Here is a 13,336-nt window from a genome sequence, read left to right as displayed (position 1 = left end):
AAGACCTCGGTGAAGCTGCTTACATATTGGGCATTAAGATCTATAGAGATAGATCAAGACACTTAATTGGACTTTCACAAAGCACATACCTTGACAAAATTTTGAAGAAGGTCAAAATGGATCAAGCAAAGAAAGGATTCTTGCTTGTGTTACAAGGTGTGAAATAGAGTAAGACTCAATGCCCGACCACTGCAGAAGATAGAGAGAAAATGAAAGATGTTCCCTATGCTTCAGCCATAGGCTCTATCATGTATGCAATGCTGTGTACCAGACCTGATGTGTGTCTTGCTATAAGTCTAGCAGGGAGGTACCAAAGTAATCCAGGAGTGGATCACTGGACAGCAGTCAAGAACATCCTGAAATACCTGAAAAGGACTAAGGATATGTTTCTCGTATATGGAGGTGACAAAGAGCTCATCGTAAATGGTTACATTGATGCAAGCTTTGACACTGATCCGGACGATTCTAAATCGCAAACCGGATACGTGTTTACATTAAACGGTGGAGCTGTCAGTTGGTGCAGTTCTAAACAAAGCGTTGTGGCGGGATCTACATGTGAAGGGGAGTACATAGCTGCTTCGGAAGCAGCAAACGAAGGAGTCTGGATGAAGGAGTTCATATCCAATCTTGGTGTCATACCTAGTGCATCGGGTCCAATGAAAATCTTTTGTGACAATACTGGTGCAATTGCCTTGGCAAAGGAATCCAGATTTCACAAGAGAACCAAGCACATCAAGAGGCACTTCAATTCCATCCGGGATCTAGTCCAGGTGGGAGACATAGAGATTTGCAAGATACATACGGATCTGAATGTAGCAGACCCATTGACTAAGCCTCTTCCACGAGCAAAACATGATCAGCACCAAAGCTCCATGGGTGTTAGAATCATTACTGTGTAATCTAGATTATTGACTCTAGTGCAAGTGGGAGACTGAAGGAAATATGCCCTAGAGGCAATAATAAAGTTATTATTTTATTTCCTTATATCATGATAACTGTTTATTATTCATGCTAGAATTGTATTAATCGGAAACATAATACTTGTGTGAATACATAGACAAACTAAACGTCACTAGTATGCCTCTACTTGACTAGCTCATTAATCGAAGATGGTTATGTTTCCTAACCATAGACATGTGTTGTCATTTGATTAACGGGATCACATCATTAGGAGAATGATGTGATTGACATGACCCATTCCATTAGCTTAGCACCCGATCGTTTAGTATGTTGCTATTGCTTTCTTCATGACTTATACATGTTCCTATGACTATGAGATTATGCAACTCCCATTTGCCGGAGGAACACTTTGTGTGCTACCAAACGTCACAACGTAACTGGGTGATTATAAAGGAGCTCTACAGGTGTCTCCAAAGGTACATGTTGGGTTGGCGTATTTCGAGATTAGGATTTGTCACTCCGATTGTCGGAGAGGTATCTCTGGGCCCTCTCGATAATGCACATCACATAAGCCTTGCAAGCATTGCAACTAGGGAGTGTTGTGAGATGATGTATTACGAAACGAGTAAAGAGACTTGCCAGTAACGAGATTGAACTAGGTATTGAGATACCGACGATCGAATCTCGGGCAAGTAACATACCGATGACAAAGGGAACAAAGTATGTTGTTATGCGGTCTGACCGATAAAGATCTTCGAAGAATATGTGGGAGCCAATATGAGCATCCAGGTTCCGCTATTGGTTATTGACCGGAAATATGTCTCGGTAATGTCTACATTGTTCTCGAACCCGTAGGGTCCGCACGCTTAATGTTACGATGACAGTTTCATTATGAGTTTATATATTTTGATGTACCGAAGTTTGTTCGGAGTCCCGGATGTGATCACGGACATGAAGAGGAGTCTCGAAATAGTCGAGACATAAAGATTGATATATTGGACGGCTATATTCGGACACCGAAAGTGTTCCGGGTGATTTCGGAGAAAACCGGAGTGCCGGAGGGTTACTGGAACCCCCCGGGAGAAGTAATGGGCCTTATGGGCCCTAGTGGAGAGAGAGAGGGGCGGCCAGGGTGGGCCGTGCGCCACCTCCCCCTCTGGTCTGAATTGGACTAGGAGAGGGGGGGCGGCACCCCCCTTTCCTTCTCCCCCCTTCCTTTCCCCCTCCTAGTAGGAGTAGGAAAGAGGGGAGTCCTACTCCTAGTAGGAGTAGGAAAGAGGGGAGTCCTACTCCTACTAGGAGGAGGACTCCTCCTCCTTGGCGCGCCCAAGGGCCGGCCGGCCTCCCCCCTTGCTCCTTTATATACGGGGGCAGGGGGGCACCTCTAGACACACAAGTTGATCCTCGTGATCGTTTTCTTAGCCGTGTGCAGTGCCCCCTTCCACCATACTCCTCGATAATATTGTAGCAGTGCTTAGGCGAAGCCCTGAGACGGTAGAACATAAAAATCATCACCACGCCGTCGTGCTGACGGAACTCTTCCCTGACACTATGCTGGATCGGAGTCCAGGGATCGTCATCGAGCTAAACGTGTGCTAAAACTCAGAGGTGCCGTAGTTTCGGTGCTTGATCGGTCGGGCTGTGAAGACGTACGACTACATCAACCGCGTTGTCATAACGCTTCCGCTGTCGGTCTACGAGGGTACGTAGACAACACTCTCCCCTCTCGTTGCTATGCATCACCATGATCTTGAGAGTGCGTAGGAAAATTTTGAAATTACTACGTTCCCCAACACGGAGTTGGTGCCCCCTCCTTTGAAGGGGGTTGCTCACTCGATTTCGGAGCCACATGGTTCTTCGGAATTGTGTTCGACTGGGGGACGGACTGATCAGGGCCCCCGTCGTCAGTCTCCATGGGGTTGTGCCCCCAGGTTCTCGGTAGCCGAGGTATTTGAAGGAAATATGCCCTAGAGGCAATAATAAAGTTATTATTTATTTCCTTATATCATGATAAATGTTTATTATTCATGCTAGAATTGTATTAACCAGAAACATGATACATGTGTGAATACATAGACAAACAGATTGTCACTAGTATGCCTCTACTTAACTAGCTCATTGATCAAAGATGGTTATGTTTCCTAACCATAGACATGAGTTGTCATTTGATAAACAGGATCACATCATTAGGAGAATGATGTGATTGACTTGACCCATTTCGTCAGCTTAGCACTTGATCATTTTAGTTTAGTGCTATTGCATTCTTCATGACTTATACATGTTCCTATGACTATGAGATTATGTAACTTCCGATTACCGGAGGAACACTTTGTGTGCTACCAAACGTCACAGCGTAACTGGGTGATTATAAAGGTGCTCTACAGGTGTCCCCGATGGTACTTGTTGAGTTGACATAGATCAAGACCTCAGTGAAGCTACTTACATATTGGGCATCAAGATCTATAGGGATAGAATGAGATGTTTAATAGGACTTTCACAAAGTATATACCTTGGAAATTTTTTGAAGAAGTTCAAAATAAATCAGTCAAAGAAAGGGTTCTTGTCTATGTTGCAATGTTGAAGTTGAGTAAAACTCAAAACCCGACCACGGCAGAAGATAGAGAGAGAATGAAAGTCATTCCCTATGCCTCAGCCATAGGTTCTATAAAGTATGCCATAATGTGCACCAGACCTATTGTGTACCTTGCCATGAGTTTGGCAAGGGGGTACAATAGTGATCCAGGAGTAGATCACTAGACAACAGTCAAAATTATCCTTAGGTACCTAAAGAGGACTAAGAAAATGTTTCTCGGTTATGGAGGTGACAAAGAGTTCATCGTAAAGGGTTACGTTGATGCAAGCTTTGACACTGATCCGGATGACTCTGATTCTCAATCTGGGTACATATTGAAAGTGGGAGCAATTAGCTAGAGTAGCTCCATGCAGAGCATTGTAGACATAGAAATTTGGAAAATACATACATATCTGAATGTGGCAGACCCGTTGACTAAACATCTCTCACAAGAAAAACATGATCACACCTTAGTACTCTTTGGGTATTAATCACATGGCAATGTGAACTAGATTATTGACTCTAGTAAACCCTTTGGGTGTTGGTCACATGGCGATGTGAACTATGGGTGTTAATCACATGGCGATGTGAACTATTGATGTTAATCACATGGCGGTGTGAACTAGATTATTGACTCTAGTGCAAGTGGGAGACTGAAGGAAATATGCCCTAGATGCAATTATAAAGTTGTTATTTTATATTTCCTTATTCATGATAAAGGTTTATTATTCATGCTAGAATTGTTTTGATCGGAAACTTCAATACATGTGTGAATACATAAACAAATACCGTGTCCCTAGTGAGCCTCTACTAGACTAGCTCGTTGATTAAAGATGGTTAAGGTTTCCTAACCAGAGACATGTGTTGTCATTTTATAATAGGATCACATCATGAGGAGAATGATGTGATGGACAAGACCCATCTGTTAGCTTAGCACTATGATCGTTCAGTTTTATTGCTATTGCTTCTTTCATGTCAAATACATATTCCTTTGACTATGAGATTATGCAACTCTTGGATGCCAGAGGAATGCCTTGTGTGCCATCAAACGTCACAATATAACTGGGTGATTATAATGATGCTCTATAGGTATCTCCGAAGGTGTTTGTTGAGTTGGCATAGATCGAGATTAGGATTTGTCACTCCGAGTATCGGAGAGGTATCTCTGGGCCCTCTCGGTAATACACATCATAAGCTTGCAAGCAAATAACTAAGGAGTTAGTCACGAGGTGATGTATTACAGAACGAGTAAAGAGACTTGCCGGTAACAAGACAACTGCGTAGCCGTGTGCGGCGCCCCCCTCCACCATTTACACCCCCGGTCATATTTTCGTAGTGCTTAGGCGAAGCCCTGCGGAGATCACTTCACCATCACCATCACCACGCCATCGTGCTGACGGAACTCATCTACTACCTCGATGTCTTGTTGGATCAAGAAGGCGAGGGACGTCACCGAGCTGAACGTGTGCAGAACGTAAAGGTGTCGTGCGTTCGGTACTGTAGCAATCCGACCTCAACCGGTCAAATCTCTGTGCATAAGTGTCATCCCTGGATCGGTAATGCTGACACACATAGTACTTGAAGGATTTATAGCAGAGTTCAATCACACACTTATTACATCGAATATCTCAAAAGAGAGTACTTATTACAATAATATGGCTGAAGGCCATCTAATGAAGATAACAGCGGAAGGCTTCGATGGTAAAATGAGTCCATCAACTCCAAAGGCATAGCTGAGTGCACGACAACGACCTCGCACACCTTACTCTTCGTCTGAAAAGTCTGCAACATAATACGTTGCAGCCCGAAACGGGTCAGCACATGGAATATGCTGGCAAAATAACACTGTAGAGCAATGAACAAGTAGTAGCGATAACTATATGCATACATGGCTGGTGGAGGCTCTATGGTTATTTTTGCAGAAAGCTAATTTTTTCCTACAACAAAGGAATATATTTTATTTAACTATGAAGTTTGTTGAAAACATTCAGAATGGTAACCCCATCTCTATCCCAAATTAATAAAACATTAATTCAACAAGTTAATTAAGTAAAGTGATGAGATCAACATAATAATTCAAGCACTAGATACTCAAGATGTCCATAACCGGGGACACGACTAATCATGATTAGTTTTTACACTCTGCAGAGGTTTGCGCACTTTTCCCCACAAGACTCGGTCTCCTCCGTTTGACTTCTCGCACTGCATTATGCTTGAGAAACGGATGACCGAGACATAGTCTTTCAGAAGCATTAGCCCTTTAGACGGGTAAACTGTACCACCTACATCCCCTACATCTGCTAGTTTACCACTAAAAGAGGTCACGCAATATACTCAACTATGCCAGAGCCCATAATGTCTTGTGGCTGCACACGGAAGTTTCTAGCTTGAATAATTTTATGATCCCTTTGATCCTGGGTGGTGAACCATAGGATGATCACATGGATTCCCCGGGATCTCCTTGGACAACACTGGATTACCCCAGGTGCCCACAAACAATCCACCTAGATGTGTGTTAAAGTAGCCACCTTAAATAAACCCTTAGTTCATAATAATACTCACAACAGTCATGAATCACTCAACCCAAACCACGTCTACGAGCATAGCATAGCTGTATAAGCATAATGTAGAAGTAACTCCCAGGGTTTGAATAAAAAGGGTAATAGGTACTACCTCAACAACTACTTCCCAATACCCACATTTTAAACAAATGCTACTCATGCAATGTTCGAGGTTTGAAACTAATGCATAAAAACTAGGTAATAAAGGGGTATGATCAAAGTGTTACTTGCCTTGCTGACGATCTAAAAACCCTAGTGACTCGTAGTAGCACGCCTCGCACTCCAGAAACTCTATCGCAAGCAAACAATAACATACATAAGCACTCAACCAATAGATGCAAGGATAAACTCAATAGAAAAGATCCAAATCGAAAGTACAAGAGAAGATCTTCGATTTGTAAAACGAATCAATCAAATCTTAGCTACGAAACTCAAACTGCGGTCAAAAGAAGTTCAAGTTCAAATCTTCTTGCAACCAAATTTTAAATTGTCAAAACCATATTCAAGTTGGTTATCTGGAAAGAGGGCGTCGAGATGAAGATTTTGCGTTGGTTTTACTTGATTTGGACGAGTGAGCAAAAAGTTGTGAGCATTTGAAGATCAGGGGCTAATCTGTGATAAAAATAATTGCGGATAGGTCCCTTGCCAAAAATAAGAATAACATAAAAAGCTATCGAACGAACGTTTGCTATCAGGGACAAACGGGCGAATATTTTCACTACCAGTGAAGTTCGAGTGAACGTAGCGAACTCGAAAAAAAACTAATCTAATGAAAACCTAAAAAACTGAGGCGGTTTTGGTGGTTTTACCAGTTCAACAAAAAAACCGGCGGCGGCGAGATCCGGCGAGTCCAGCGAGATCTCCAGCGGCGGCAGGCAACGGCGAGGCGGGGCGGCGCTATGGGGCGGCGGTGGCGGCGAGCGGCGGTGTCAGGACCCCGATCCTAAGCCACATTGATCTAGCATGTAACACATCATATCACTTTGCGGCCTCACGCACGATAACCCCACGGGTGCCACCTTACCTAGCCCGGGACCGTTTGCGCCTTTTTGCTCACGTATATGATAGCGTCTCTAGCATCCATATGACAGAGAACCCGGGCCGACATGACTAGTCGTGAACCCAAAGTGGCACTAACTTACAGGGACAGGCATACATGACCCAGCAACGAACGTGTCGGTCATCAGCGAGTGAATTCGGGCTGTAGCAACTAGGCTAGCAGGACTCCGGGAATCTGGGCTGTATCAGGCTAACAGGACTCCGAAAGACACTGCGTGACATTTCCCCAAAGGGACAGACACAGGATCGAAGAAGGACACATGCCGGCCAATCTAAGTATTCCAGAGCAGTAGCAACTGGGCTAACAGGACTCCGGTAAACTGGGCTGTAGCAACTACCGTGGCTCAGTGGAAGCACTAGACTGCATTTCCCCATAAGAGAGGCTACCAAGGATAGACAACTAGGTTGTCAGATCCCACACATACCAAGCATTTCAATCATACACACAATATGCTCGATATGTGTAAATACAACATGGCATCACAACAAAACTCTACGACTCAAATTAATTATTCATAAGACTCCGAAGAGTCAGATATTACAAACATGGGTCTCATGACCCAACATTCAAGTCATACAAGCAATAGCACATGCAAAAGCTTATCTTGTATGAGTACATACAACTAAAAATGGAAAAGGCTGAGAAGCCTGACTAACTACAAGACCCTGCCGAGGGCACAAGATCGTAGCTGAGGTAACACGCTAAACATTGAAGTCCACGCGGAACTACTAGCGAGACTGAAGTCTCTCTGCCAAAACAGAAATTAAGCAAATGTGAGTACAAATGTACCCAGCAAGACTTACATCAGAACTATCTACATATGCATAAGCATCAACAAAGTGATGGTGGGGTTTAACTGCAGCAAGCCAGCTTTGACTCGGTGGCTATCCTGAACTACGACTACAAGTAACTCTTTTGAGGTGGCGCACACGAGTCCACATATGTGCCAATCAATACACCACTATGGATCCACTCGCGTGTCCCTACGAGAATGCCATCCATAGCACTCACGCTTATCTTGCGCATTTTAGAGTATCCACTTTCACTTGTCTATGAACTGTACAGGCAACCCAGAGGTCCTTTACCACAAACGCGGCTATTCGAATAGATGATGTTAACCCTATAGGGGTGTACTTCTTCACACACGCTCTCGCCACTTACCGCCATGTACACGTCATGTATCCCAGCGACCATCAAGCGGAAGCCTGGCGAGGGTGTCGGCCACGACCTGACTAACCACACAAGTCTCTAGTGCAGGTTTATCGCCTATTCGGGTTTCATCTGCGAGGAGAACCGGCCGGGGTTTCGCTCACAGCCCCAAACTATGTGTGAAGGGTTCCCGAGACACCAAACGGGCGCCCGGTACATAGTGCCATGGTGTATCTACCACATCATAGCCCACCCATAGGGTCAGCACTACGCACGGCCTCCAACACATATCCTACAAACACTAGAAACTAGTTGCAACTCTTGTACAAAGATCAATGCGATTAATAAGTCGAGAGAGTCAATTAAGGATCCCAATGTGTGGTAGTAATTGTTCATGGATCACAAACACAGAATTTAGTTCCCGAGTACAGTTTCAATGAGACAACCCACCATGTACTCCTACATGGCCTCTCACCGCTACCTTTAACAAATCGTGTTCACACACTTAGCTCTCAACAGTAGGACATGTTCACCATATTCCAATTCATCCCCGATGAATCAGACCTGACTCAGCTCTAAGCAGTAGCAGGCATGACAACAAGCATGAATGAGTAGGCACATCAGGGATCAAACAACTCCTACTCATGCTAGTGGGTTTCATCTATTTACTGTGGCAATGACATGTCATGCAGAGGAAAGGGGTTCAACTACCGCAGTAAGTAACAGTTCAATCGTTGTTGTCCTAATGCAGTAAAAGAGAGTAGGAGCGAGAGAGTGGGATTGTGTCAGAATGAACAAGGGGTTTTGCTTGCCTGGCACTTTTGAAGATAATATAGCTCTTCATCGGTGTCATCGATCTCATCGTCGGAACATCGTCTACTCAGAGGGACAATTACCGGCAAACAAGGAAGAACACAATAGATGCAATGCTCAATATGATGAATGATCAGGACATGGCAAAATGAGTGTGTTGGGCTAATGCAACTACAACAAGCTGGGTTTGAGTCATCTTGAACCAAAGGTTCAATCCCAAACTCAACTTATGAATTTAAATAGTGCCTTATCATGTTTTGCACTAAACAGCAAGGTTAAGTTGCTTAAACATGCAAGAAACTAGTACAGATGGAAAGATTGGATTTTTCTGATCATTTTTCATATATAACTTATTTCATTCTGAGTTATGGTTGAATTTCTATGAATTTTAGAAGTTTTGGACATTTTTTGGAATTTCCTGAATTGTTTTAATCCAGAAAATAGTTAACTGCGTCAGCATGACGTCGGTGTGACATCAGCAGGTCAAAGGCGCCAGCCCAGGTAAACCTGACGGCTGGGACCCACATGTCAGTGTCTAACTAATTAACCTAAGTTAATTAGCTCTAAACTAATACTAAACTAGACTAGTTAAAGCCTTGGGCCCACATGTCAGTATTAACAGGGCTAATTAAGTTTAGTTAGTGCTTAACCTAAATTAGCAGGGGCCTGGGCCCACTTGTCAGCGACCCAGGTGGTCATTTGGTTAGTGCCTAACCGGTGTTTAGCCGGAGTTAAGGCCGCCGACGAGGCCAGTTGCGGAGGAGGTCATCGGAATTCCTCCTCCAGCGACCATTTGAGCGGCGGAGGGGCTCTACGCGAAGCGCACGCTCGCGTGCTTCCAAAGCAGCAGGCGGCGGTGGCTGGGGTGCATGGAAATGAAGCCAACGGCGAGAAGCACGACAGCTGGAGCTCGGCTATGCATGGGGGTGCGGCTGCAGCGAGCAAACGCGTGAACTAAAGCGCGGGCAAGGCACTAAATGGTCGCCGGAGCAACGCCGGTGACGAGCTCTTGTGGCGAAACGTCTCGGCTCTGGTGGAGGAGTCGGTTAGAGGGCGCAAACAAAGCGAAGAAGAGGGGGAGGCGGCGTAGAAGCTCATGGCGGTTGCGACGGCCGTCGAAGCGGGCTCGGGGGAGGTCGGAGCTGAGCAGGGCAGCGAGGTCGATCTCAGCGAACCGAGGAGGAAAAAGACGTCGGGGTGGCGCTTCGAGGCGTCCAGTGTCGCGTGAGTCGACGAAGAGGACGAGGCAGACGTGGCGGAGCTTCTGGACTCGGGCGGAGGGCGAGGAAGTGGCTCTGGCCGCAACAACTGCAAGCGGCGGCGACGGTGACGTTCGGCCGTGCGCGTGAGAGAGAGACAGAGGAGGGGATGTGGGAGAGGGAGAGAGGGGAGAAGTGCAGGGGGTGCTGGGCGTCTCCAGGCGAGCAGGTGGACACGCGGGGACGCTGCCATCACGAAGGAGCAGGTGGAGGCTCCGCGGGTGCGTGTCAGTGCATCTAGTGCCCCTTAGTGATTTTGGTGTATTGAAGACTTATAGGTTAAGGGACTAATGTGTTTTTGAGTGTACACAGGTCTATAAGTCTATGAGGAGTTTGATATTTACAGAGAAAGTCGACCCCTAAAAATGAAGTTCTTCGACTGAAGACTTTGGATTTCTGAAGACTTTGAAAGTAAAGAAATTGGTGCAATCCTGAAGACTTGGTATTCATCCGAGGAACATGAAGCGTGAAGACTTTTGTTTTCGTAGTTTCATTTTCTCTTTCTTGAGTCATAGGAAACACCGTACAGTTAAAGGGGGTCGAGGAAAAACTAAGGAAAAATTTCCATGTGATGCTCAACTCAAAATCCTACACCTACCAATCCCTTCGAGGGCAGCCATTGGAAATCTCATACAGTTCAGTCATATTCTTCAGTGACAGAGACGAAGTTCTTCTGGTCTCTGAGGAATTTTTTTTTTTGACTGAGGAGTTAGGAATTCACCAATGCGGATTACCTACATAGCGAGGAACATGATAGCCCTGAGGAATTTGATACTCAAATTTCCGACCGTTGCTGTGCTATGCGCCAGCTATCCCAAAATATCTACCCACCTAACGGTCATATCATTGAAGGGCATTTATGTCTTATCATGTCGGGCTGCTCCCTAGGCTATAAATAGCCGCCCCTACAACCACTAGCTGGCTGGCTGCTCCGAGAGAAACTGACACTTGTCATTTGAGAGCATCCCATCCTCCGAGGACTTTGAGCGAAAATCATCAAGTGAGGAAAACCCAAACCCAAACACCTACAAAATCCAAGTGATTGAGCATCACTGAAGAGATTGATCCTGCGTGGATCTGACGCTTGTTACCTTTGAAGACTATGCTTCTTCCAGATGGTTAGGCGTCAATGTCTAGAGCATCCAAGAGGAATTGTGGATTGCCGAGTGACCAAGTTTGTGAAGGTTCAGAAGTCACCTGAAGACTTACCACGAGTGATTGGACGAGGTATGTGTGACCTTAGCTCAAGGAGAATACAGTGAGGACTGTGTGCCCGGGACTCTGTGTCCTCAAGTTTAAATACCTAGCCGCTCCAACCAGATGTACAACTGAGACAACAGTTGGAACTGGTCTACCAAATCATTGTCTTCACCAAGCTCACTAGTTCTACTTCCTCAACTCTTTCATTTCCTCATAACTGTGTTGAGTGCTTGTTCATATCTGTGTTTGAAGACTTTGACTGAAGACTTTCTCAATTTCCTCAGTTCAATTTCTTCGGTCTGTTTGTCTTCGTCTTGTGTTATCCTGTGTTTACGCTTTCTGTACTCTGTGCTTGTCTTCATTTCATCATGATGACTATGCTTGTGCTCTGTTATGTTTACTTTTGAGTACTTATTCTGCTGCTAGTAGTTCTTCGCTAAGGAATTTCCTCACCTGCAAATTCCTCAGTGAAGAATTCATAAAAATTGCCTATTCAACCCCTCTAGTCGATATAACACACTTTCAATTGGTATCAGAGCAAGGTACTCCCTTGTTCTGTGTGATTTTGGTTTAACCGCCTGGAGTTTAGTTATGTCGACCGCGGATATGATCAAGCTCTCTGCTGGGTGTCCTACCTTCGATGGAACGGACTACCCCTACTGGAAGAATAAGATGTGAATGCATCTTGAGGCAATTGATAACGATCTCTGGTATGTTGTGGAAAATGGTGTTCCCTCAGTCACACCTTCTCTGAATGCTGCTGATATGAAGAGATTCAAGCAACTCGATTCTCAAGCGAAGAATATCATATGTGGCCATCTGAGCAAAGGATAGTATGGAAGAGTGAGTGCTTTGGAAACTGCTAAGCTTATCTGGGATAGGCTGTCCAAGGTGAATGAAGGAGTCTCACCACAGCGTGACTCTCGAGTTGATGTTCTTCGCAATCTCTTCAATCACCTCAAAAGACTCGACAATGAAAATGTTCAACAAACCTTCGATCGCCTCACTGACATCTCAAATGAGCTTCAAGCACTTGGTGCCACTGACATCACCGACCATGAGGTGGTGAAGAAATTGCTGAGATTGCTTGATTCCTCATTTGATACTCTGGCATTGATGATACAAGAACGTGCCGATTACAAGTCGCTTGATCCAGCTGATATCCACAAGAGGCTAAATACTCATGAGTTCCAGCTTGCTGAAAAGAGAGATCTCTATGGTTCGAGCTATGGCAGATCATGTGCACTGAAGGCCAAGGCAGTATCTGAGTCCAAAGATGAAGACTCTGGCAGCAGCCTTGGTGATCCTGAAGAACTAAGCCATGAGCTAGCACTTCTCGTGAAGAAAATCCAGAAGTTCTCAAGACGTGGTCGCTTTGGAAGACCCTCAAGGAGCAATGATTCCTCATCTAGTGACTACAAGAAGAGGCTTTGTCACAAATGCAAGAAACCTGGACATTACATTCAAGATTGTCCTCAGTGGGAAAAGGAATCAAAGAAGAAGAAATACAAGGATTATAGTTCTGATGATGCGAAGAAAAATAAGAAATCCTCAAAATCTTCATCATCAAAATCCTCAAAGTCTTCATCTCACAAGAAGAGCAGCTCCAAGAAGGCTCGGGCATTCATTGACAAGGAAATGGACTCTGAGGCTGAATCTGAAGAAAATGAGGAAGAGGAGGCATTTGAGGAGTCCGAATCTGGTGTGGCGAGCCTAGCCCTCGCTACTGCATTCGTCAGCAAGTCTATCTTCAACACTGAAGAAAATGACCTCACCAACAAGGCTGATGAAGGCAATGATGACTACGTTCCCACCTATTGCT

The sequence above is a fragment of the Triticum urartu genome, chromosome 6A, assembly GCF_056163025.1.
Source record: "Triticum urartu cultivar PI428250 chromosome 6A, HENAU_Tu73, whole genome shotgun sequence".
Classification (NCBI taxonomy): Eukaryota; Viridiplantae; Streptophyta; class Magnoliopsida; order Poales; family Poaceae; genus Triticum; species Triticum urartu.
The sequence above is the reverse complement of the archived record's forward strand: the minus strand, read 5'-3'. Positions refer to the sequence as shown.